Genomic DNA, 25,332 nt, shown 5'->3' on the forward strand with positions numbered 1-25,332 from the left:
TTTCTCTGCTGATTCTCTAAGCGTTTTACAGTTCAGAAATAAGCTTTGACTAAGAATTCTCGGCAGAATCATAAATATGTAATTATGGAAGCAGCCGGGATATTTAGCCCCTGGCAGGTGCCCAGTGCAGTCACAAGAGCGAGGGGAACCGGGCCAGTATCGCAAACTAGGGGAGCGTCCTCTAAGCCAGGCCACTGCTGTTCCTTGCCTATTGCCATTCCTAGGTTTTAAATCTCAAATGTACCTGACAAGAGGCTGTTTCTGCTGCAAGCGGTTGTCTTATGTTACAGCTTTTTTCACTCTGTGGGTTTTTTTTTCTTTCTTGCTGTCTTCTTCCCCCTTCACCTCCCCCCCCCCCCCGCCTTGGGTTTTTTTTGTTGTTACTACTTTATACTGGGTTTCGTTCAGTAGTTAATAGCAGCAGTAGTAGTGCAGCGAGCATTAGATTACATCTTACTTGATCAGCATGCCATCTGCTTTACAGGAGAGGGAGATTTCGTGTTTCTGCTGTGGGTTCACTGCCATATGCCCGTGGTGCGGTCGCATAACCTGAAATGACCCTTTTCCTGCTATGTTATATGGAAGTATTAGAATTAGTGTGTTGAGCGTTCTTGACAGTGGCTGAGTTTGGTCATGTTAAAAAAAAAACAAAACTAAACTGGCTGTTAGGTGCACATGAAGTGGCATGTAGAGAAAACAAAAGGACAGGGTCTTTTGTGTCTGAGTACATGAGTGTTACCTTCCGGAGAAGAGCAGGGCTTATTTCACAGAAGACTGTGTTAATGTCACTTGTATCATCAGGTCTTGATCCTGGTTTCCTTGTTGTCAACAGAAAGTTGATAGTACTTCCAGTCAACAAAAGTAAAAGCTGCACTTAGTTTCAGTGGTGTTGATGCTGGGAGATAATGAATATTGCTGCAGAACAACAGGAAGTCTGTAGGCTGGGGGAATGGGAGCGAATATACCGACTTTCATTTACTGGGGAGAAACTGAGACCTGCTGGCCACCAGAGCCCAGGGCACCTGCGTCTGCGTGGCCATCAGCACGCAGGCCAGATGTAGAAGCCTGTAGTTAGCATGCCAAGTCTCTAGTTCACCGTAGGAATAGAAATAAGGATCGTAGTCACTGTCTTGGTGCACTCATATTTGTAAATGAAGGTCAAGTGTGGTCTTCTTACTGTGATTTAATTAACATATATAAAAAACTACTAAAGACAAGGGATGCGAACCCTTCCGGGGTTGATGCTGAGCATAGGGATGTAGATTCGACATCCATGAATTTAATATTTGCATAAACGGAGGGTATTGACGTCAAATGTGAGCCATAGTTGGAATACTTGTCCTCATTGATGATCATGCAATTTTCCCCTTTCATTTAATTTCTTTTGGCTGTAGATGGACCATATTTTATTAAGGTCTACATCTGTTTTAAAAATGTGTTCAGGTGCTTGACATCAGTTTCAAAACAAACAAACAAACAAAAAAAAACCCACAACAAAAAACCACCCAGTAGCATAAATTAAGTTCAATCCTGTCATAACAATGTGAAAAGGAGAGGACTTTAATAAATTAATAAACTGGCAAATGAGCTCTTACAAAATCTTTTCGATCTTTTATAAGCTTGTTTATTAGCATAGCTGCCGCTCTTTGTGAAAACAGCCATGCACTTCTGGTGAAGAGAATACAGTGAGTCAAGTAACATGCATGTATGATGGACTATGAAGAAGTGATTTTCCGTGCGTGCTTCTTAATAGGAACCTAGAACAAAGCCAGCATTAGTTAAAATGAATAGAGGGCAGATCAACTGTCAGGGCGGATTCTTTTTTTCATGAATAAAAGAAACAAATTTAAAACCATCAGGTACATAACACACAAATTAAGGGGGAAAATAGATGGTCAAAGGTTAAAGAGGGAATGAAAACACAAGTTTTATGGTCACAAGATCAAATGAGGCATTAGTTAATTTTCCTTTTTTTGGTGCAGCTCACTAGGAGTTCAAGTAATTCAATTGAGTGATTGAACTGGAACAGAAGAGGGTGCCAGAAAAACTGATGACTAATAACATAAACAGGAAAAAAAATCAAATGAACTTAAGACTCGATGTCAGCAGTTCACATTAAAATGCATTTGAAAAGGCTGGAATTCCATCGTACTTGCATGGAACCTGATTTACACAGAAAAAAATTATAACAGCTATTCTTGCAACAGTTGATAAATTATTCTACTAATGAGCTGCCAGAACGGATTTAACCAAGAAGTGGCTGAGGCGCACAAGGTATTTTCTGGAGAGTGACCATCTGGGAAGTGGGAAGGAGCCTGAGGAGTAGGTAAGGCTGGCTGAGCCGAGGAAGCACTGTGATCCTCGGTGACTCTTAATTACCTACATTGCAAGTGGTGCTGCTCTCGAGGCGGGATCGTTGCTGCCTTTTCTCCTACAGATTTCATGCTTTTTACGTTGAGCAAGTAACTGCTTCGCGTATGAGTTTGTGCTGTGAATGCAGCTTAGAACAGATTGTTGGCATACCTTTCCACTAGCCTAATTTCCCAATTTCTTTTATATTTCACTTTTTCTCACAGGAAAAAAAAATCCTTTTGTGCAGAATCCTTCAATTTCGGTTATTGCTAAGATATTTTCTAAGCTGTTGCAGTTTACTAGATTCCTGGTTCAGCGCAGTCAGCGGGCAGAGTCTTTTGTGTCCTGGTTTTTGGCTCAAGCTGAAAGCCCTTGTGAATTGGCTCTTGTGGCACAAAGTTGCTTTCATTGACCCGTCCAGTTTTGTTCCCCTGTTCTCTTTGCCGAGGCTGGCTGAAGTTTCCCAGCCCATCCACCTCCTCGTAGCCTACGGAAACAAGCAGTGCCTCTTTTTTTGGTTTTTATTCACGCGTGCTGTGGTTGTCTTTATGGTGGTCCATGTATTTCAGTTGAATTTCTGCTAAAACAAACTAAATCAGCTACTGATTTTTGTCTTGCAGTATGACTGTGCCGTGGCAGTTGCAGGGATTACACCGTTGAGGTTGACAGTACCCCTCGGACTGTTACTGCTGCCCATTTTTATCGGTTTGCTTTTCAGTCAGCCGCAGTTGGGTGGGGATTGTAGCATATCTGAAAAAGAATGAACGTTTTATCACGTAACGTAACTGCGACCCTCTGAAATACCTTAGTCCTAATGTCCCAGCTTCTGGAGGTCACGGGAGCTCTGGCCTTCCGTTGGGAGGGGACTGAGGAAGGGTTGCCACTCTGTATTTTGTGTGTGTGTACAAACATATATATGTATTTATAATCACAATAGACTAGACTTAAGCACATGGGCTTCCTGGACATCTATAGTAGGATCTGTGTTGTCTTTCATAAAGTTGTTAGTTTTTGGCTTTAGACAAGAGAACATGCTAGAGCTAATCTGCCTAGACTGTGCTATGATGCTTGCTTCAGCAGTATATTGGAAATTATTCATTAAAATACTAATGAAATGCTGTAGAAGAATTGTGAGGTGAATAAGGAACGGGCTAAAGGGAGGTCACATCATTTGTGCTTACAGGGGATGAGCTGTGCTTAAAGGAAGTTAGTTGTCTTAAGAACTGGTCTTGGGCTGACTTTAATGTAGTCACTAATGAACTTGGCACCAAAAGTAGGAGCATGCAATGAAATTTGCCAGTGATGGGAAGTTGGGAGGTGCTGTCAGTATAGGCGAGGAACAGAATATCCTCAGGAAGAGCTGGATGATCTTCAGGACTTGAGTGGAAAAAGTGGACTGAAGTTTCATGGCACGTGATGCATGGTTGTGCACTTCTGGAGAGACGTGAATTTTCCCCTAACCTGGGTGCTCATCTCTTGAAAATGACAGAGGAATGGAAAGACTTGGGTATATTAGCCGGTAAAATCAAAGGATATCTTATCACTAGTCCCCTGCAGCTCTTAAAATGGTACTCCCAAGGTCTGTGAGGTGAGTAGGTTCTTAATGGTAGAAATAAGAGCGTGTTAATGCTGCTCGTGTGCAAGGCAGCACTGCTAAATGCCCGTGTGTAGCACTGAACTGCTCTGGTAGACCATGGTCAGGGAAGGTGAGTGTGAAGTGGAGCAGCTACAGAAGAGGACTATGGACATGGTGAAGGAAGAGCTGAGTCCATATCGCAAGAGGACACTGCGAGGTTGGTTGGCTTATCCCAGGAAAGCGAAGTCTGAGAGGCGATACAATGGCTTTCTCCAAATCCATGAGGGGTTGATGAAGGCTTGAGTGAGTACAACTATTTTCTATGTTAGATTGGGGACAGCACTGGGACAAGAAGAAACGCATGTATCTTGGCAAGGAGTATTTCAGGCTGTAAATTAGAAAACAGATCTTATCCATGAGGGGTGTAATGAGTTTGGGATAACCCTCCCATATTATAATGGGAGGCAAAACAGCCTTGCTAGTTTTGAGATGGACAGTTGTTAATACAAACTGGGCTCAAGGCAGGAGCCCCATGGTCTTCCTAACAAGCACAGTTTGTTTGTGGGATAACAGGTTTTGTCTTTGAAAGACAAGAACGTTTAATTTTGTGTAGCCTGGAGAGAACATCGGCGATCTTTCAGCCACGTTCTGTTTTGCCAGATTAGCAGCTTTGACACATAGAGAAGTAAATCACATCCTTCTGTTAGGGACGTGGGACAAAAACTGCCGTCTGGGAGGAAACAATAAAATGAATATGAACATTAACATTCAGCAAATTCAGAAGCACAAAATAGGTCCTGGACTCCTTTTTTTTTTTTTTTTTTTTTTTTTTTTTTTTTGTCTGATTTGGAGAACAGTTTACGTTAATCTGTTACGTAAATGTCTTTAAATTTATGCCTGTGTTACGTACGTAAATTCTGAAGCCTTCCAAAGAACTCATGGCATCTACGCATAGCAAACCTATGGAAGAAAACATTTGTTTTGGGTTCCTAAGCTTCTGTTGTTACCCCAAGATAGATCTGGGACTTTTTGCACGATGCTCGAGTGGAGAAGCATCAGCAAAGGCAAAGCTTGAGCAGGGTGTTACTAGAAGTGCCAAGTTACAGCTGCAGTGGGTGACATCTACTTAAAAAGATCTCAGCTATGCAGCAGTCATCGGTTAGGAACCCCAGTGCTCGCTTTTGAAGAAAAAGCATTGCAGCTTAAGCAAAGTTAATTGTTCCACATATTTTTGTGACTTGTAACTCATCCAGTGGAAAATCCGCCGTGGTTTGTAGGCACAGTGCTCTGGGTAGGGAAAGGAGCTTGGAGATCCCAGGAGGAGATCTGGGTCAGAGGAAAAAAAAAAAATGCACTTGCTTCCTTGTTCTCTTGCCCTGACAGCATGTCATTTGTGTTTTGAACAGCGCTACCTCCCTGGGAATCTTCCATTGGAAAATGAAGGCATGTCAGAGTAGTTATATATAAATCTATATATAGATTTATATATACAAAAATAGATTTATAGATATACAGATATCTGTGAAAATAGATTTATAAAAATATAAATCTAGCCCTGCCTCACATCTCTCCGCTGGCTACACCCATGACAATTGCCTAGAGGTCAACTAAAAGGGCTTGTTTGGGAGCAGAAGCCGGTGAAACCCGAGTGCCCGGTGAGGGGTGTTCGCAGCCCGTCCTTGGATGGCTCGTGGGAGCCGGGTACCGCTCAGGACGATTTGGAAGACGACGCTGTGGCTCACTTGCACCAGCAATTCGTTGCACCCTGCGTCAGGGTTGAGGAACGCCGTCGCTGCCTGCGTGGCCTTAGTGTGTTGGAGCAATTTTGTGGCTACCTCGAATTTAAATTCAGTGTGCTGTGCAGCGCCTCTGCTATCGTATGTTGAAATCCTGTGATAAGAGTGCTATAATTAGGATGCTTAGTTGAAGGATTGAGTGGGGGAAACACTTATATTCCTTAAGTATAGTGGATTTGTCAGAAGGTAAAGCGTTCCCTGACCTGCTGACTGTTCCTAGAAGAATTTCATGATAGAGTGTTGGGCTAAAGGAAAAGAGCAATGCTGTTGAAAATCGGGAATATGCTGAAGGGGGGAGGGAGACAATTGTTTCTGTAGTAATAGGTGAATGCCAAAAAATCCTCCCAAACAGCATTTTGAAGAGGGGCTTTTGCTTCCTTTCTCCTGTACTGAGTCGCAATGAGAGAAGCGACTGTAGGATCGGTAAAGCTTGGACTTCACTGTGGGAAACGCCTCTATTTATCACTTCTGACCAAATCTAGGTGAGCTATATGGATTTTTCAGTAACACCTAGAAAAATAATTTGTTTTGGGACTCTTAAATCTACTCAACGTTTGCTGAATGAAGAAGCACTCCTTAGACAGGCGGAAGCATGTGTAACGTTTTGCCTCACGCTACGATAATGGCTGCAAATTTCTAGAGCTTCAGCTGTTTAATAAGGCATTCCCTAACTCAGCCCAGCAGCCGGAGCCAAGAGCAGAAGTGCCTGTTCCCATGATGCTTTTTTTCCCTTTCCTTTCTTAGCCTGTTCCCTCAAAACACTTTCCTGCTCGCCGGGCTCGGATCTAGCTCAGTGCCCGTCTGTCTTCTGTGCTCACCGGGGCTAAGCAAGGACCGTGTGTGTAGGAGGCTGTTTGCTACGTGGTTAGAAAATAAGAGATAACTGCATTCGCTCACTACTAGCTGTACGTAGGTTGTTTTTTTTTCCAAACAGAATAGACTCACAATATAGCTCTTTATCTAGTTGTTTTGCACATAACCCAAGGGCTAGGATTTCATCCTCGTTCAGTACTGCAAATATTTCATTTCACTGACCAGAGGAGTTACTGAATTTAAATGAAGATGGCAATATTCAACATTGTACTTACCCTAACTCGGAAACAACCTGCACTTTTAGGAATGACTAGAAAAGCTGTTACATCTCAGCACCTTCATTATCTTTGAAGACTCTTCAGTGTTTTTGCGTCCCACAGAAGAGGAATTTCTTTTTTTTTTTTTTTATTTTTTACTGGGATGTGCTAGGAGGACAGAATCAGCAGCAGCAGTGATGCAGACTATCTGGAGAGCCTTGGTCAGTCAGACAGAGCAGCAGATGGTCTAAGGAAAATACATTAAAACAAAGCAATAAAAGCTCTGCACAGGAGATTTTTTTGTTGTTGCTGTTGACATTTTACTTTTATGTTGTTTATGGACCTTGTCTGGTTAGATTACAATCTCTGCACACAGGAACGAAGTCTTATATGTTTATGCAACATTAGCACAATGGGGCCCCTATCTTAAGAAAGGGACTTTTGGATGCTTCTCTTAGTCAAATAAATAGTGACAATAATAATATTTATATCGTCTGGTTTTAATTGTGGTGAAGGTTCCTTGAGCAAAAAGAGAGATGCCTGAAATAGAACAGAAAAATTTTAAGTGAAATGAGTAAAATCCTCATGACCTGTGGCATGTGATGTTTTCTAATTGTCTTTTGTAGCTCTTTTTGTACAGCTCCGTTTTATCCGAAGCTGTATAACCACATCAGAGTTTTCACAAGGGCTTGTATCAATGCACACTGCGATTTATACTCGGATAGTAAAGACGACGACTACCGGAGGTTTTTTGGGTTTATATAATCCTGGCCTTGCAGCCTCGTAATTCACTTGCTGTCTGTTTTGCAGCACAGATAAGTGATATAAACCCTGCACATAGACTCGTGTGGCTTTTCCTTCTCCGCAAGTCACCGCGGCACACCTGCGTGGGTTGCCACCCACCCCCCGGCGTGCATCCCCGCTCGCCTTCCTCCAAGGCACCGAGTGTAGTAGCCTTGTTTCTTCCTCAGGTTTCGGCGTTACGAACAGAATCGAGGGGCAGGGTGAATCGGGGTGAGCGTGCTTACGTATGGCTACGCTGTGGAAAACGCGGCTCGTTTGCGTCTAGAAATTGGGTCAGGTTTTAATTGCGTTGTCGGGGTAGTTAGTGCTTGAATAGTTTGCTTCTCAATGTAAAAGGGAACCAAAATCGTCTGCTATTATCTTTTTCTAGCACTTACAGAATGTGTATATAAATGTAAAGCACAATAGGTCTAGAAAGCCCTACAAACCTTTAACTATTCGCAAGTGCTCTCCGTTTTCTTATTGACAAAGTGAGCTTTTTTTTTTAATGATATATGTTTTTAGCATATCAACAGTGAGCCTGTTTCTCATCAAAGTGTTGCTATTCTGAATAGACAGACAAGCTTGCTTCACCTACGGCAGAAAATAACATTTTTGATATGCTTTGAACAACATTTGTAAGGGTCTAGCGGATTTAGGAGCCGAAGTTAAAGGCCATCATCACTTGACAGCGCTGCCTCATTCTTCTGCCTCTGACTGCCCTCCATAGCCTGGGTCAGGCTTTTGCCCTCGTCTGTACCCACTGAGGCTGTGTAAGTGAATAACCATGTCTGCTTCTCTTGCCGTACTGCACGGGCTCATCGGGTTTGGCGCTCTCAACTGCAATTCAGGTGAAGGATGTGACGGCAAAGGATTTATTGTTTCTGTGGTAATATAATAGAATATTCAGTTCATATATTAATCGAATTAATTCGGTTAGAGTCAGCGGAAAGGCAGCTTCCCTGGCATCTTCGAGGGGGAACGCTGCTACCAGGAGACGCACCCCGATGGACGGAGCAGTCTGGTTTGCCTGGAGGAACGCAGCCCTCAGCAGCGGCAGGGAGCCTGGGGATGCACAGTCACCGTCTGAAGACCCGGGACTTAGAAACGGGTGTTCGTCTATCAGCAAGAGGGCTTCAGTGTCCGTTATTGGCTTGTTCTTCTGTGGTCTGAAGAAGTTCTTGTTGTGGATTTTTTTGAGCGGTCTGTATGAGCCAGGATTTCCCAGAAAACCACTTGCCTTCATAATATACCCAAACCTCTAAATTCTATCCCTACTTCTATTAATCAAACTGTAAAAATCCCGTCAACTGTCCTTCCCTCTGTAATGCCGGCTTTGCCTAGGCTAAGTGGAACTAAAAGATAATTTTGAAATGAAAATAGTCTTTTCCTTCTGCTGATAGCGTTTGCATGTTTGGAGATAAGCTGTTGTGGTAAACCGATTTGGAAAAGGAGAAAAATTAAAAGATACGAACTAGGTCTTGCCTTGGTGCTGGTTCACTATAAAGCAGGCGGTGTGAGATCGATGGCAGTATTTCAGCTACCGAAGCAAATTTGCTTATCGATAGCTGGGCGCCAGTTTTTATTCATAGCTATAAGCCATTGCTTGAATGAAATCAGCTGATAGCAGAGACTTTCACTTAGCTGGTCAAGCCCACCCTAATCCTGAAAATTTTTAAATGATCTCCTTAAGGTTTAAGTATTTTCAGCATATATAAAGGAAAAGCCCAGCAAGGGATGAATGGGACCATGTTCATCTCTTCTTTCTTATCTCCTTTTAACGTACCTCGCAGCTTTCCTACTTACATGTGTGACAGTTATTAGAAAAAATAAAATGTACAAGGGATATAAAAATATCCCCTGCGATGAACGTGGCTTTGGATCCCAGCTGGCTTCGTATTTTGTTTCTTCTTGCAGCTCTTGTTTCCTTTCCTCAATTTGGACTCCTCTAGTTTTCAATAGTTATCGTGTTAAAGTGGATTTTAAGATAAAAGGAAAATTTCGGAAATGGAAAAACATAGACAATCCTGTTCCCGGACAGCAAATGATGATCTTAATAATTCAGGATTCTCTTCATTCCCCGTGGATTTAAAGGTGAATCGGCAACGTGCAAAATTAGTTGCAGCTACAATTGATTTCTTTGTACAAATACTTTGGTATGCATAAATACATGAGAAATTAAACAGCTGGCACAGGGCCCCTGGTTTTGTGCAAATCTTAAGGCTAGGAGGATGATTTTTTAAAAATTTATTTATTACAAGAATAAAAGAGCTAGTTGTAGAAGGAAGTTCTGTAAAAGGCGTTATTAGAAGTGTGTTTCCTGCAAGCTGATGGAAAGCGATGTGGTTCCACACCAAGAGGAGAGATGAGCAGCAATAGTTGCTGTGTTTCTCTTCAAGTCTATCTTTCAGACTTTCCTGAGTATTCCAGATTAATCTGATGTAAAACTGTAAAATAGACGTCCACCGAAACGTGCGCACAGGTCACCTCTTGTAGAGGAGATGGTGTTCCTTAGTCTGAAGTTTGTTTAGAGATCGGTTTCTGTGTAATTCTTTCTCTATTTCTGTTTCCTCTCCGTGGCAGACATACCCGAAACAATGAGTCCCGCTTCTCTCAGCAGAAGGCTCGAGGCAATTTAGCGTCTATTGCCAGGGTTTCTCCTGCCAGCTCTCCATCTTCAGCGAACCTCTGCAGGATGCTCGTTTTTCCACTTTTTCTGCCGATAGTATCAGGCATCTGGAGAGAGAAAGGGAGGAGAACTGTTTTCAAGGCAAATCACAAAACACAGACCAGAAGAAAATGCAGTGGAATAGGCTGTGTTATTTAAAAATGTGACTTTTGACCTCCTCTGAAATCCCCAGCGTGGTCTAGTTTTGCCAGAGAAGTCCTGAATTACATCACTTACAAAAGCTGCAGAGTGGCCAGAGGAGGCCACGGAGCTGGGGAAGGGTTTAGAGGGGAAACCGTACGAGGAGCGGCTCAAGTCCCTGGGTCTGTTCAGCTGGAGCAGAGGAGGCCGAGGGCAGCCCCATGGCGCTCTGCAGCTCCCTCCCGAGGGGAGGAGGAGGGGCAGGGCTGGTCTCTGCTCTCTGGTGACCAACGCCAGGCCCCGAGGGAATGGCAGGGAGATGTGCCAGGGGAGGGTTAGGCTGGGCATTAGGAGAAGGTCCTTCCCCCCGAGGGTGGCGGAGCCCTGGCACAGGCTCCCCAGAGGCATCATGGCACCAGCCTGGCGATGTTCCAGAAGCACTTGGCCAAGGCCCTCAGAGACACGGTGTGAATTTGGGGTGTGCTTTGCAGGGACAGGAGCTGGGCTCAGTGGTCCTTGTGGGTCCCTCCCAGCTCAGGGCATTCTGTGATTTGAAGAGGCGTCCCATGCTGATCGTGCTCTACTTGGTTTTGCCGTGATAGAAGAGAAGCCAGAGAGGCCACAGAGGGACCTCTGCCCTTCACTAGGTGGCCACGTATAAAGTGCATCTTCCATCTCATGAGCCGGCAGTCACCGGGGGACTTGGTCCGGACACAGAGTGGTTTTGTGCAGGGTGTCTTTCGCAAGTTCGTACACCTTCCCCCGCTGATGCATAAGATATATTGTTAGAGAGGTTGTTCCCCTTCATTGGCGGCTCTTCCACGTGAGTACAGTCTGAAGATGGAGTCGTATGTTGTGTTCTGTTTCCCGGTGCGTCGCTTGTCGTACTAGCGATCAGAGCTAGGCTCTGGATGGGAAATAACAAAAGCAGATCCAAGAATTTCTTATCACCATCTCCCAGCATCGCTGCTGCACAGGACCTTTTAAGATACGGCTGTGCCACTGTCCGACCCGGCTTCAGACCGATGAATCACTTAACGCTACTCTTTTCCTTTCTCTCTGCATAGAATTCTATGTGGAAAACTGTTTGCACCAGCTCGTGTGATATAATAAAGACAATTAAAATCTAATAAGACTTTTGTAGCTATAGTTGCCTATAATGAAAGCTAGGTGTTAATTTGGGAAGGCGCATAATAGGGGTATTGGAATTTAACAGTGGCTGACATGTCTCTCAAAACTCAAAGTAGGTTGTACTATAAATATAACCTCTTGTTTTGCAATTGACATTTTGCTAGTGGGTGGCTAATTGCTAATTTGAAGGGAAATAGACCAGAGATCTAATATTAATAACTAATTAATAGTTATATGGCTATTTTAAGTCTATTTTTCTGCTTATTTATAGGCATATATTATTCATCTATGCTGTGTGTCTTTCTTTGCATATATGTTTTAATTCTGAAACGTTTGCTTTAGTAGCATTCACGCTTACGTGCCATTGCAGTCAAAAGCTTGAAAGCAAAGTTGGTCGTATTTCTCAAAACCGCTTTCTGAGAACAGTGACTTCAAAATAATGGCACTTAAAGCTGTTATGAGAAAAGCCACCCTCTTGAGCTTGAACCCAGGCCTAAGAGGAAAGCCAGTGATGCATTGCCTACGTATCACCTTCGGCAGCATGAGTACTGCCTGCTTTCCTGGGCATGCAGTGAAACAGGGCAGTTTTTAGGCCTTCGTTGGAAGTGGGTAGCTCATAGGCAAGCTGAAGAGGCATAAAATAAGAAGGGGCACCTCACAAGAAGCTCGATCCTTTGGTATCGGAGTAAAACATGCATTCAAGAGCACGTCACTTTGCGCAGCGCACGTGTCACCCTACCGAAAAGTTGGTACGTGCTGGTTTTCTCTGCTGGGAAAAATTTCTGCATAGGTTTGCATCTCTCCTGCCTATTCTCCTTGCCTCTGCCTTCTCTCTCCCACTTACGCTCATCTGTAAATTAATAAGCGTGTGATACTTGTCCTTTTAATGAATTCTTGCGTGAGTTTATAATAAGGCAGGCAGATTATGTGAGAGATGCATTATACCTTGCATGCGTTTGATACTTCTAGATCTGTTTTGTCACGTATCCAAACGCTTTTAAATGCATTCCACTAAACTTGATGGAGCAGTGCTGCGATATCCCGGGCGGCGACTCCTGGCTGCGGAATTTGCATGCGTCTTCTTTGCATCTCGTCCCTTTTGTGTGAGTAACTTTGCTGTCAGCGCTCAGCTCACGGGGAACAAAAATTGTTTCCCCGCTATCTATAGAGTTCACGTTATTCATTTAGCTAGCTGTCCTAGGAGGTTTAAGCTGTGTCCTAGAAAGCGTTTGCTAGTGCTGGATTAAAACCCTGCTGGCTGTTATCTGTGAAACTCACCTGTTGGGAGAAGCATCAGCGGTGCCTTTGACCACACGCTGCACCTTCTGCATTAAGGTCTTCTCAGCATTTGTTGCAAGAGCGAGGAAGAACTCAAATTAGTGCCAAACGTCTAGCAACGAGCAGCTGTACTTTCCTGCCTTTTTAATACCCTGTGCTTTGGAGGGTAGGCTGCTGCAGCTGTTGGGTTGTTGGAGGGCACGGTTAGCGATGATCGAGGAAGCATAGCGCGGGGATTTGAGCTTTCATGGACCTCCTGGCAACTGCCCGTGGCCTTCCAAAGGTAATGAGCTCTTTGTATTTAATCTTTGCTGCTGGTCTCCCCAAAGCCGTGCCTCTGCCTGTGTTTTAGCATAGTTCATAGCATTATAGCTGTGAAAGAAACAGTTAAGGATAGACAGGCTCTGCAGCAAGCTTCTTGCTTCCATTTTCTTGCAGATATCCAAAGATGTTAATTTTAAGGTGTTTTGTTCTGGTTCCCGCCCCCCCGGCTCTTACATACTTTACCGTGCACAGTACAGCTGCGGGCAGAGAACCGACCCAGAACAACTTGTGTTACTGACACAGTGAGCTTAGCTGGAGAGATCGGTGTTTCGGGCATCCCTGGGGACCCAGGCCATTTCAAGGAGTGCTTACGGCTCACTCATTCTCCATTGATAAAGCGCAGCTGGTGGTGTTTGTCCGATCCACAGTGGTCTGAGGCAGAACTGGCCCTGCTGAAGCACCCGCCTGCTCCAGCGGTGGGAGTTGTGTATGAAGGCAGAAAACAAGGCCCACATTTAAACTCTGCAGGACCCTTGAAGCACGATTTCTCTCGTTTCACAGTCGGTTTGAGGCGTGTTGGGAGTGCCTGTCAGTGGCTTGTTCTGCAGTTTTTGTCCCTGTATATTTTTCTGACTCTTTTTGCATGGCAGTACTTGTTTTTATTTTCAGCTCCATGTCACTCGGGGAATATTCCATCTAGGCATGCGCTTATTGCACGCAGTCCTGTATGTAACGTAGTCACTGTAATCATGAGAATCCCCCACAAGGTGCACGCTTAATCTGCCAAGATTTAGAGACAAATTTTAAGATTCTGTAGTAGTTTAAAAAAAAACAAACAAACAAACCTAATATTTTAAAAATTTCCAAAAATTCTCGTGCATTTCAAGTGGCAACTTCCATGTCTTCTCCTCTGCTAAGAAGCATAGCTGCATCTGGGCAACCCCACTTGTCCTTGTAATATTTACTTGCTAAGCTTTTCTATCAAAAATAGTAAACCGTATTTGTCAAAGTACTAATATAGCAGGCCGCAACACTCGAAGCATCTTAAAAATTACCTGTATGCCAGCGCTGGTACTGCGGTGAAAGCGTCTGTGAAATTCCGTGCTCTGGGAATATTAAGCAATGAGTCCTGTATAAAGTTCTCATGTTTTGAACTGCTGCCGATCTACCAACAAGTTCAGGGAACTTCAAATGCCCCGTGAAGGATTGCAGGCGGGGCAATAGGCAGTTGCATGTGCTGGAAGTCGGAAAGTTAAGCTCATGAGTAATTGTCACACCCACGTAAGTTTTGGGGTACAGGACTTTGTAATGGCTGGGCTTCTTGTTTGCTTTGGATGTATAGGCTTGGAATATAGGCTTCCATCTGAATGGATTTTGGACCTTTTTTTCCCTCGAGTTTGTCTCATGTTCCATAAGTATCTCAACCCATGCTTCTTCAGTGTTTGCAGGTCTCGAGATGATGTTTTTCTACGCAAACACGTAACTTCCTGAATAGCACCAAAAATTAGTGTCTTTTTGCAAACCATTTTTTAAATCTCATATTATTAAAGGCCCATTGAGCCTGAAAATTAAGTAATGTAACTTTCCGCAAACATGCGTATTTTTCAGTGTAATTGGAAGATGTTTTGGATTACTGTCTTTAGGCCTATACAGCCAAGAAGCCAATTATAGGCATGGTTAGGAAGCGATCGTGAGCATTAGTCAGATTATAACAAGATTCCAATAATGTAAAATTGCTGCACAACAAATTAGTTTGTATAGATTTTTGACAGTTGTTGCCTTTAATAACCTAAACTATTAAGCAATACACAGCTGCAATGCTTCCAAAATTGGAGAAAAATAGACTCTTATTTCCTTGTCAAAATCTTTCCTACAGGGCAGGACCGCAGGCGTTGGTAAGCCCGGTCTGAGCTTCTCAGTTGACTTTGTGAGTCCGTCTGTCCCGAGATGATTTTTGTCTCCATAAGTAGACGATACACAGATTACAGGAGCTACTTTAAAGACTTTGTCAGGCACCTCCTTTTTTCTGTCAGTCCTGACAGATGCGTTCACAATCTTTTGGTCTGCCATTTAGCAAACTACAGTTTGGGTTTTTTTAATGTAATTTATGAATAAATGGCGACTAGATTAATGCTGCCTGTTTGTTTTCACCACAAACCTGAGCCAAGAATTTAACGTGAGTCCCCTGAGAGAGTGCAAGAGCTATCTGTGTTGTAACTCCGTATACCTATTGAATTGCAACTCTGAAATCCGAGAACTTGTCTTTCCCTCTAGTGAAGTGTTACTCCAGTGCTATAAAATAAAGTAAAATCTACCTAAATTCTAGAAATCAGGCTATTCAGTCAGTAGCTTTATTATGTTTTCAATTCTGCAGGTTTGAGAACAGCCGTGGCTGCCAAATGGTGTTTGTATCTACGTTGGCCAGTTCTCTATTTTATTGATACGGACTTTAATGAGAAATGATACAACCTGGTTTTGGTCCAGTTTAGGACCAAGTCCCACTATTTTTACATGCATACCCCAGCAAATTAAAGCCCAGTTTGAAGTGTGTGCACCATCCCAATGAAGCGCCACTTGATATTTATTGGAAGGGAATGTCACGGTCACTGCCCGGCGGTTCGGCTCTTGCCTTCTCACAGCGAGGACAGACCTTCCTGAGCGTCCTCGGCGGCTGTCGCTCGCGGAGCTTCGGCTCTCGCGCTTCTCCCCTGGGAGAACGGGGTGGCCCTGGCTGAATGGGGGCAAACGGAGAGAGGAGGGCTGCTCGTCGTCTGTGTTTGTGGCGCGGGTGAAGCGCTGGCCGTGAGCTCAGAGGCGGGCAGCCTTCCGCTCTGGGAGCGGTGACTCTGAGGATGGTTGATGCCATAAAATAAACTGCTAGAGATTGCAGAATGGCAAGGAAAAAAAAAAAATTTCTCAATTTTATAATGATAAAATTGAGGTTTTTCAGGAATGAGAAGGTCGACCAGCTTTACAGCGTGTTTCAGTGGCTTGCATTTTGAATGCTGCTTTTTCAAGGCAAGAGATGCAAGCTCCAGAGATCGCTTTAATGAGTGTGCGAAGGAGTGCCCGTAGCATTTGCAACACCAGGCATGAAACAATACAAGTGGAGGCAACCTTTAAAAAATGAAATGCTTCTGCCCTCCAGTTTGGTAAAATCATTCCTGTGTTTGATTTAAAAAAAAAAACAACAAAACTGAGAATATACATATAAAACTTCAAGGCTTTAAGCCAAGTAGTTTGAATTATGATAGGCCAACGAATTGGATATCTCTCAAATAGAGAATTTCAGTGTCTTGTTTCCAAAATAGTCTGACCAAGTAACTTTACAGAAACATATCAAGTAGCGTCCTGTGACAGGCGCTATGTAAGCAATCTCTTAGAAAACAGTAATATGCATCGGCTCCTTGGAGATATGCTGCAAAATATTAAAGGAAAAAACAAAGGGGGAAAATAAGGAAGGAAAAAAGCCTGTCTTCCATGCATGAAGAATAATGGGACAATAGGACACGCAAGTCATTTTGCTTCAGTTAATTCTTGCATTTTTTCTTAATGTTTGAAAGGCGTATCTCATCTGAAGAATGCACAGCACAATAAAGCTCAAACCCCTGTCTGCTCAGTATATGCACCAGTCAAAGCTCCTATAGATGTACATCCTGCTTCTTCCTTCGCGCGCCCTCAGCAGCTGGTCAAATATAAGGCTATTTGTGCACCATCAAGTACATTACTCTGAAAAGATCCTCTGCACTGGTAACGTATGACTTCTTAAATCGTTAGAAGGATGAATTATGGAAATGACAGTGGATAAGGAAGAGGAGATGCGCATTCGCTTGGGACATTGCCTCGAGGTAGTCAAAGCAGAACATCAATGCTGTACAGATAGAGATCTTAAACTTCAGAGTTTCATTTTCAGAACCTGGAATAACTGTTTTGCTAACAAGTAGTGTTTAATAGGACAGTTGCACTTGAAGATGCAGCACCGCTGAAGCTTTGCTTGTCTGCAGCGTTGTAGTCATCTAGAGCTTGCTGCAACACGTTAGTTGTCTGGGCTACAAGCTATGGGGATAAAAGTTTCCTGGGTTATGACCCAAAGACTCAGAAACTTCTGTAATGCTCCAACTTCCCTGCCTACGCTTTTCAGTATCTGAGTAGCCTTGCTCAGAGCCCCTTTCGACGGGATTAGGGCTGTGAGAGGTCTTGGAGCCTTACTCTTGAGTGCTTCAGTTTTCTCCTGAAATTACTGGGTCTGCTGTTATCAAGGAAATGCCACTTTCATCGTGTTTACTTTGCGATCATAAATACTATCGGTGAATGGCGATCTTAAACTTTGCATGTGCTAAACCGTTTATTGTCAGTTTAACTTGCAATGCTGTGTTTGGTTGTGCTGTGTGCAAGCTTCTGAACTGCAACAAAATATTGAGCAGTCAGTGCAATGCTCGAAAATTAAGCATTTGCTTACGGTTCGTAGAGCGATTCTGAGGCCAATGTGAATTTTTCAACCCGAGGCTTCTGTTTCCTCTAAGCTACCTCTCCTGTTCAGTTGTGCTTTTCTCTCAGGTGTGGCAAAAAGGGATCTGTGGTGCTGTTTGCAGAGTCAAAATGGAACAGCAAATCTTGGTTTTTTAATAGATGAAGCAACCCTTATTTTGTTAACGCATTACTTAGATTTCAGCCTCTCTGCTGGTGACATTTGTCGGTTGGATGGTCTTTGAAATAGAGGGATTAGAAGGAGTAAGTGGTAGCGAGCAGATCAAATATCTCAGTGGTAACATTTGGGTTTATGCAAATGGAGGGAGAAGCAGACCAGAAATTATGCTGCGCTCATAGGACAGGCTAAAAATAAGGCCTTATTCATGCATTGAGCTCTTGGAAGATCCAAATGCGTGCGTTGCTTTCAGTTCAAGAGAGAGACTTAAATTTTTATGTAATGTCAGTTTATACCGAATTCTTTTTCCGTCCACACGCATTTCGTCGCCTTAGTAGCAGCCTTTGCTATAGTCATGCTCATCATACAGAAAGAAAACACCATCAAATACTACTAACAGGTGGCCTAGTGGGGAAGAAAGACAGCAGTAAACAATATTTCCTAAACGTAGATCACTTCTCTCTCCCTGATGGGCCACATTCAGTTTATAAAATGCACATCGGTGCTTTTTATGAGCACATAATTTACTTTTTTGTCTTTTTTTCCCCTAACTATATGTGATTTAATATCAAAACAAGAAAAACCCTGGGCGGTCATTCAAAAAAAGAAATGTTACTTGTTTGTTGAAAAATCCATTTTTTATTTATTTTATTATTTTTTTAAAAAATTGCATTGACTTAAGAAGTCCCAATCTAATAGTAGTAAGGATTTCAGTTACAAGTCATGGAAGAGGAGAATCTCTACTGGAAATTGCTGCCCAAACGCTCGGGAGGGTTACAACCAAAGCTGTAATTTCAAGAGATTAAGTCAGTCTAGTTTGGATAGCTGTATTCCTTTAATTTAGAGAAAGGCAAGCCGCGCTTTTCCCTGTATTTCTTTCAGTTAGCAAAATGAAAAAAGCTTGTGGAAAAAAACACCCAGCCGTGAAATGGGTAAATAGGACTCGGTGCTGATGAAGGAGCACGCCCTAGTGGCAGGTAATCCAGCGTGGCCTCCTCGGGCGAGTTCGTCAGCTGCTGCAAGAGAGCGACATTTGCACGGAACCTTCTTAAATTTACCATTCCTGTTGCCGCCCTGTGCCAAAACCAGTGCAGTGTGCTTACGTGTGGCATCGTCACTTGGACCGGTGGTAGCGGGATAAAATTCCTGCTCTGTAGTTAATTTTGAAACGGGGCAGTGATGTCTGGTTTTGTATATGGTTTTTAAATGCATAGATATTTTAAGCCACAGAAAGGAAGATTTCCTGCTCACAATGTACAAATGCTTACAGAGTGTGAGCATTTTAGTGACAGATACAGTCGCTAAGCTTGCCGGTTAGCGCCCTGTAAAGCCTTGGGTTCTCAAAATCATCCACATTTTTGCAGTGTTTTTCTGTTCTTGTCCTTTCCCTGAGGCTGGTAAATCTCTTTAGCCCTTCCCCTCCTGCTCAACTCTTATTTTCCCTTTAACGAGACAGTAGGTTTGCAGTTTGATTCTTTTCAGATTCTCTGAAATACATGGAGATAGGCGTCTTGTAAGAAAGAAAAATAGAAGACTAAGCATGTAACTACGAAGCAATCCACAGCATGACCGCGGAATGAAAGCCTGAAGGGTGGGTATAGTAAGGGAAATTCTACCCTGTGATTATAGGTGAGCACCCTGTGATGTGCTTCATTTCATCACGCCGCTTGGTAGGAATGCAATTAAATGTGGAGTTCTTTTCCTACGTGCTACAAATTCCGTTCACATCACTAACTTAGATTAAAAGAAGAAAGTGAACATATTCTCTCCATATAATGTGTGAGTATTCACAGCACACGCAATAAATTGATTTATTTGAAACAGGATAAAAGTGTTTCCAGGACAAATATAATTTAGGGGATTCTCCGACGGTCGCATTATGTGATGCAGGTGCCTGCAGAAGTAGCTGGCTGTTCAGGTCCATCTGAAAAATTACTACGTTGCTTCGTCATTCTTCAAAGACCTATAAGTCGGGCCATGCATTTAATTCTTGCCGGGCGCCTCTCAGCCCTCTCCCATCCCGTGGCAAAATAGTTACCCGTAAACAGGTTTCCTTTTGTTGGAGGGAGGCTGATGCGATGATGAATTTCTAGTGGTTCTGTGTATGTTGTGTTTTTGTGTATCTGGAAGGGAATTCCTCTGGCAGGAGTATGCGGTGGTACGCTGCTCTCCTGCGGGGCCCCCTCGCTCCTCCTCCTCTTTAGCATAATTTTGGGGGTAATATCAGTTATTGCCTTGAAACAGCGTTCACTCTAAAGGAATGAAAACTACTTAATGCGAGCGTAATATGCACAAAGATCAAAGCGTTGAAGCTTATTGCTCCCGCGTGTTTGTTCAGCCAGCAGGATCAGCATCCCCTTTTAATGACCTTTTGCACTATCGTTCGTCTTGGAGTTAAAAATTTTATCAGTGTGTTAAACTTTGCTTTTGATTTTTCCCCCCCCCAATTAAATTTTAGCAATACAGCTGATATCTACAGTTAGGTTCGCAGAAATGACCAAGGCAGTACATAGTAGCCTATCAGGGAATTAAAATTACATTAATACAGCGTCAGGGCCTCTTCACTTATCGTGCGAGCTGCTCTCAGTAGGTGGTGTTAGAGAAGGATGAGGCTGCTGTTCAAGTCCAGGGTAGGGGCACACGCATGTTTCTCTTAGAAATGTAGGAGCAAATAAACTGACTTTTATTATGAGGAAGCTGATGATCTCCAAGCGGTGCTTTGTAGCATTTGCTTCTCACACCTCTAGGTCGTTGTATTTATACCTTCTCATTCTGAAAAGGAGAACAGTTAATATGTAAATATTAATTAAATATTAATTAAACAAATGCTGCGGTTTCCCTGTCGGTGGAGGAGTGTGGTGCCATCCAGTGCCCGTGGCGTTCTCCCTTGTCTTGCCCAGGGCTCTTCCCATGGTTTTGGAGACTACGGGGCTCTGCAGGGAGGAGAAGTTCATTTGAGTCTCCTGGGAATTTAAGCATGGAAAATGATCGCTGACCAGAATATCCTGTACTTCCTCAATCAAAACAAGGAAAAAAAAATTTTTTTGAGTCTTATCCATCTTAGACTGAATAGCAGAGGGTTTCTTAGAGGTCAATGATTATTTTAAAGATGATGGAAAGTCTCCAATGCTGTGTGCTGTTTAAGGCACGTGTTACCTGCCTTGGTTTTAGTCCTCATTTTAAGGAGGTGTTTGGGAAGCGTCGCTGGTATTTGTAATGTATTTTGTGAGCCTTTGTGGCTGGGGTTTAGTGTTTAGAAAATAGTTTGCTGTCTTCCCAATCCTCGTCCATTTGGGGCAGGGTTCTCTCCCTTACTGTTAAGTAGGTCCGTCTTCAAACAGCATATTCTTGAAATGTGGGTTCTTTTCTTGTGGTGCCCAGACAGCGTTCTGGCGCTCCTACCTTCAAACCTTTCTCCTTAATCCCTTAGTTTACTGAAGATCACTCTCTAATGACTTAATCTGTAATGAATATTGGTGGTAGGAATCGCTATGTTGTACAAATACATGACCAGTAGTTGTTTTGATCACAGGTACATAAATGTACTTAACTCCTAGGGAGTGTTTGAGTTTTGAAGTAGTTTGTGGAAATTAACTCCATGAGGGTATTTTAAGGATTCTTTCATACAACATGTTCTTTTTAATTTGTTGGTGTTAAATCCAGATCCAAAATGGTCAACTCTGAAGACACGGGGTGGTTTGATCGTGGCCTCGTGTTTCTTAGTTTTTTGTCTTGCTGTGGAATCATTGAGCGTGTACTGTAGCTCGCACGAGCTACCGCATCAATACCTGGCCATTTGTAAACTTCAGTCTGGATTCTCCTAAAGTTGCCCTTTGTCAATATGGGCAGCCAAAAAGAACAGAAATTCCTTTAAAGCTCACGCTCTGTTCTCTGGTAGGGTTTTGTTTTCAACTACAAGAGTGAGAAGAGGGTAGAGTTGAAACTGTGGCTGTGATTTTTAAAAATAAATTCCGTGTAAGTAATGAAAAGATGGTCTTTAATTTTTGTTCGTTTATTTTCTTATCTAAGCATATATTGTAATCAGTAGGAAGCTGAATGTTGTGTTAATGCTTTCGGTAAAAAGACTGGTAGAAAAATAGCTTTTATCCTTTTTTCATCCTTTAAAATAAGTATTGATAGAAACTGTCGTACTATGGTTTGTGTTACAGGTGGTGTAATACCAAGGGCTGTACTGCTGCCACATCACAATTTTGTGGGGTTTCAGAGAGTAGTTCTGGTAAGGACACTCAATGATTTATCTATTTATTTGTCATAAAAGCGGACTGATAGTTTGGTACAATTTAGCGTCAGTAGCTGTAGTCGTGTGCATCTACAGTGTTCGTTAGGTACCGGTTTCTGCAGTCCGCTGAATCTTTACATTTCGTGTTCCTTTTATTCAATGGTCTTTAACAGCTCCTTTTGGAGCTGTTATTGTCTCTTGTGTAAATTCATATTCATTTCGTTAGAGCTGTTATGATGTAACACATCAGTTCACAGCACGGAAATAATAAATAGACCTTTTGACAAAACACCTTGTAGAAACTGCATTGTCTGTTCGAAGCGTGGAGTCGCTATTGCCTTAATGTGTATTGGTTTTTTAAAAAAGGGTTGATTACAGTATGGTTTTTTTCAGCTACTAAAGTCTTGGCTTCCTCAAGGAAAATAAGAATATGTGCCTCAGAGGGCAGTATCCAGACCGTGTGCTGTGCTCTTCTTCAATTCAGTGTACAGACACGGTCTTGCAATTGTATGCTTTAAATGTCTGTAACTGCAACCCCTCTATCATTTTGTTTGATTTCGTGTACTTTCCTTAAACATATTTTCTTATCTCTCCTCCATGGCTAGAGTTACAAGGGAGACGAGATTCCCTTTATTAGAAAAAGTAAGGTACAATTCATTCTGAGCGAGCCTACCAACAGCCCCGCTTCAGCACTGTGCAAGGTCACAACTGGGTGTTTGTTGTTTCAGCAGTAGAAAACTGACAGCGCTTTAGTATCTGTAGGATTTTTAATATATGCTGTAATTTAACAAATGTCTTTGTGGGTGTAGCAAATGCCTTGTCTTTGTTTCCATATTTAATTTTTTTTATATCACAGTCCCTTAAAGTTTTTTGGCAAGCTCTATTTGTGTGCTATCTTAGGTCTATAGAGGGCACTCAAAGACAAAGGGAGTTTGTTTTAACTAACCTTATCTTGCAAGTGGACCCTCCCCAAGGTAGAGAAGGGTATTGCTGATGGTTCTTTATGGCCTTGCTCTCGCAGGGCACTATTGTACTGGCTCTGCTCCAACAAATCACTTAAGCAATGGAAGTCAGTGGGCCTGGAGTATGTTTAAATATTCTTCTGCCTTGATCTGTGTCTATGTATACTTTCATAAGCTCTGTTGTTGTTGTTGCTTTGTAAAAACAAGGTGGGCTACACAAAACTTCTAATGGGATTCTCTAGTCAACCTAAGAAACTAGTAGCAGGTCTTTCTGTGTTGGAGATATCGGGGGGTGCTTGCTTGAGAAGGCTCTGGAGGCTGATAAGGTAGGGAAGCAGAAGGATGCTATTTGAAGACACAAGTGAATTGGCGTAAAGACTGAAGCCGTTTTCCCTGCTGTCATTGCATTACGTTGGTCTATCTAAAATATTTGGGCACGGCGCTATTCGCACCGTATGGTTTCCAGCCCTATAGGTACATAATACCTTGAGCGTGCACAAATACAGTTTCTAAACCTTGGAGTGGAAGGAAATAATAGGCTTTCAGATTTGTATGAGAGAAATGGCATTGTGAAGTTTGGAGTAGCATTACTCAAGAATGCTAAATGGCAATTCTGCAGAGTAAAGACATCACAGCTTGTAAGAATATTGTAAGAAAAGAAAGATGAGGGGAGCTCTTTGGAGTCTGAGAAATACTGAAAATTTTTCAAAATGTTGTGAGCAATTTGTGCAGTACTTATTAAAGTATAATGTCATCTGGAGACGTCATGGACTTCTTCCTCTCTATCATCTCTTTATTTTCAAAGAATGCTTCTATTACTAGAAGTGGGTGAGCAGAATTTTTAATGCGTGGAACCCGTTATTCCAGTGTTTGAGGTAAACTAAAGATAACATGGCGGATTTCTGTTTTTTGAAAAGCTGTCCTATCTAATTTGTTTCAATCTGAACCAGGAGAAGTAGTTCCTGTGATTGCTTAATTCTGCAAAAGATAGAGCAGAGGTCACTTGCGGGGCGATCTGAAGACCATTTCAGTGCAGCTGCCTATGTAATAGTAGCCTGCGGTTATAAGACATGGTGTATTTCCATCTCTGCTGATGTTTGAACTTGACTAAGCAAAACTGTTTTCTCTACACGAAGCTGTGATCATGTTTCCAACTGCCCCAGCAGAGGAGGCTTTAATTCAAAATAGCACCATGTAATGGAGGGGGGATGCTTATTGGTCAGATGAGGTATCTTCAGGTTTTGAATAGTTTGGCTTAAAGAGGATTAATTAAGAAATTAGAACAGATGTCAGAAAGAAGCAGCCAGAAAGAGGAGGAAATGTCCTGGGTTTGAACTTTTAATCTTAATCGGATCCTTTGTGACTTTCAGCCCATTTGATAAGAGTTTTTTCAGTTGGCTGTCCTGCTTCTACTATACAAAGCCAACAGTTTTAAATTTTAAGGTTTATGTGTATGTCTGTATAGGCAAGCATTTGCATACAGCTTTGAAGGATGCTTCCCTCGCAAAACAAAAACTTTATGTGCAACAGGCTGCTTTGGTATAGCTTTTTTACATCCAGAAAAGCAAAAATAGTGTTCTTTTAAATCATCTTTTAATACTTTTTCGAAATTCATCACCTATCCCTCTACAGGTGTGTTCAAGTTTCTTTTACTAGCCAGGCCTTCTGTACAGCACCAAATTAGCAAGAAGAATGTTTGGTACCCTTCTGTAATCTTCTAAGATCAACAATCATTTGCTTCTACAGATGCAGGTGACTTTACAAATGTGTAGGAGGCGTCCGGGGCTGTGTTATGGCAGGCGTGTTCATCGGATCTCTGGGAATTTTTCCTTCGCAGTAGTATAAATATGCCTCTAGACTGAAACATCCAGGACTTGGCATTCATTCAAAGTCATCCTTAGTCTAGGATAATTTGAGTTAGGTAAAATATTTCATTTTCAACAGACAAGGAAAGAAGCTTGTTTTTATTTTCAGGGTGTTTTGTAAAAGAAAAGACTGTTCTTGATGATTCAGATATTGGAACGGCTCCCAGTAAAAAAACAACAAAAGGATGTATTGCAGGGTGTGGAAAACCTGGTCAAGGATGATGACTGTATTGCATGTCTTTTCTATGTATTGTAGGCATATCACCCCAGCATGTATGCTGTTCTTAATATTCTGCCAAAAGGCCCTTGATACAGCTCCATTTGAGAGAAAAAAACCAAGCAGATGCTAAAGGCAGGAAGGGGGACCAACCTAATGTCTAGACAACCTTTGGAGGCACGAGTGAGTTTTTTCATTAAATATATGTACTTGAAGGGAAAAATCAATGCTATTTCTTACCGAAATTTGGGTACAGCTAATATAGATGGAGACATTCTCTGCCAAAATACATAGCGCTGAGGCCTCACCAGTACAGTTTTGCTGATGACAACTTACGCAGTCAA

The 25,332-nt window shown here is 42.5% G+C and overlaps 1 protein-coding gene across 4 annotated transcripts in view; it reads left to right on the top strand.

The window, feature by feature from the left end:
* The window catches only part of TBL1XR1 (TBL1X/Y related 1), a 115,657-nt gene that overhangs the window by 57,223 nt on the left and 33,102 nt on the right, over positions 1 to 25,332 (top strand). For 2 of the 4 annotated variants that reach the window (XM_075098444.1, XM_075098447.1), the window contains exon 3: positions 21,874 to 21,941. The exons of the other annotated variants lie outside the window; for them this stretch is intronic. The gene's annotated coding sequence lies outside the window, so the exon portion shown is untranslated. The remainder of the gene's footprint in view (positions 1 to 21,873; positions 21,942 to 25,332) is intronic. 4 annotated transcript variants of the gene reach the window in all.

Source organism: Phalacrocorax aristotelis, chromosome 7 (genome assembly GCF_949628215.1).
Source record: "Phalacrocorax aristotelis chromosome 7, bGulAri2.1, whole genome shotgun sequence".
Classification (NCBI taxonomy): Eukaryota; Metazoa; Chordata; class Aves; order Suliformes; family Phalacrocoracidae; genus Phalacrocorax; species Phalacrocorax aristotelis.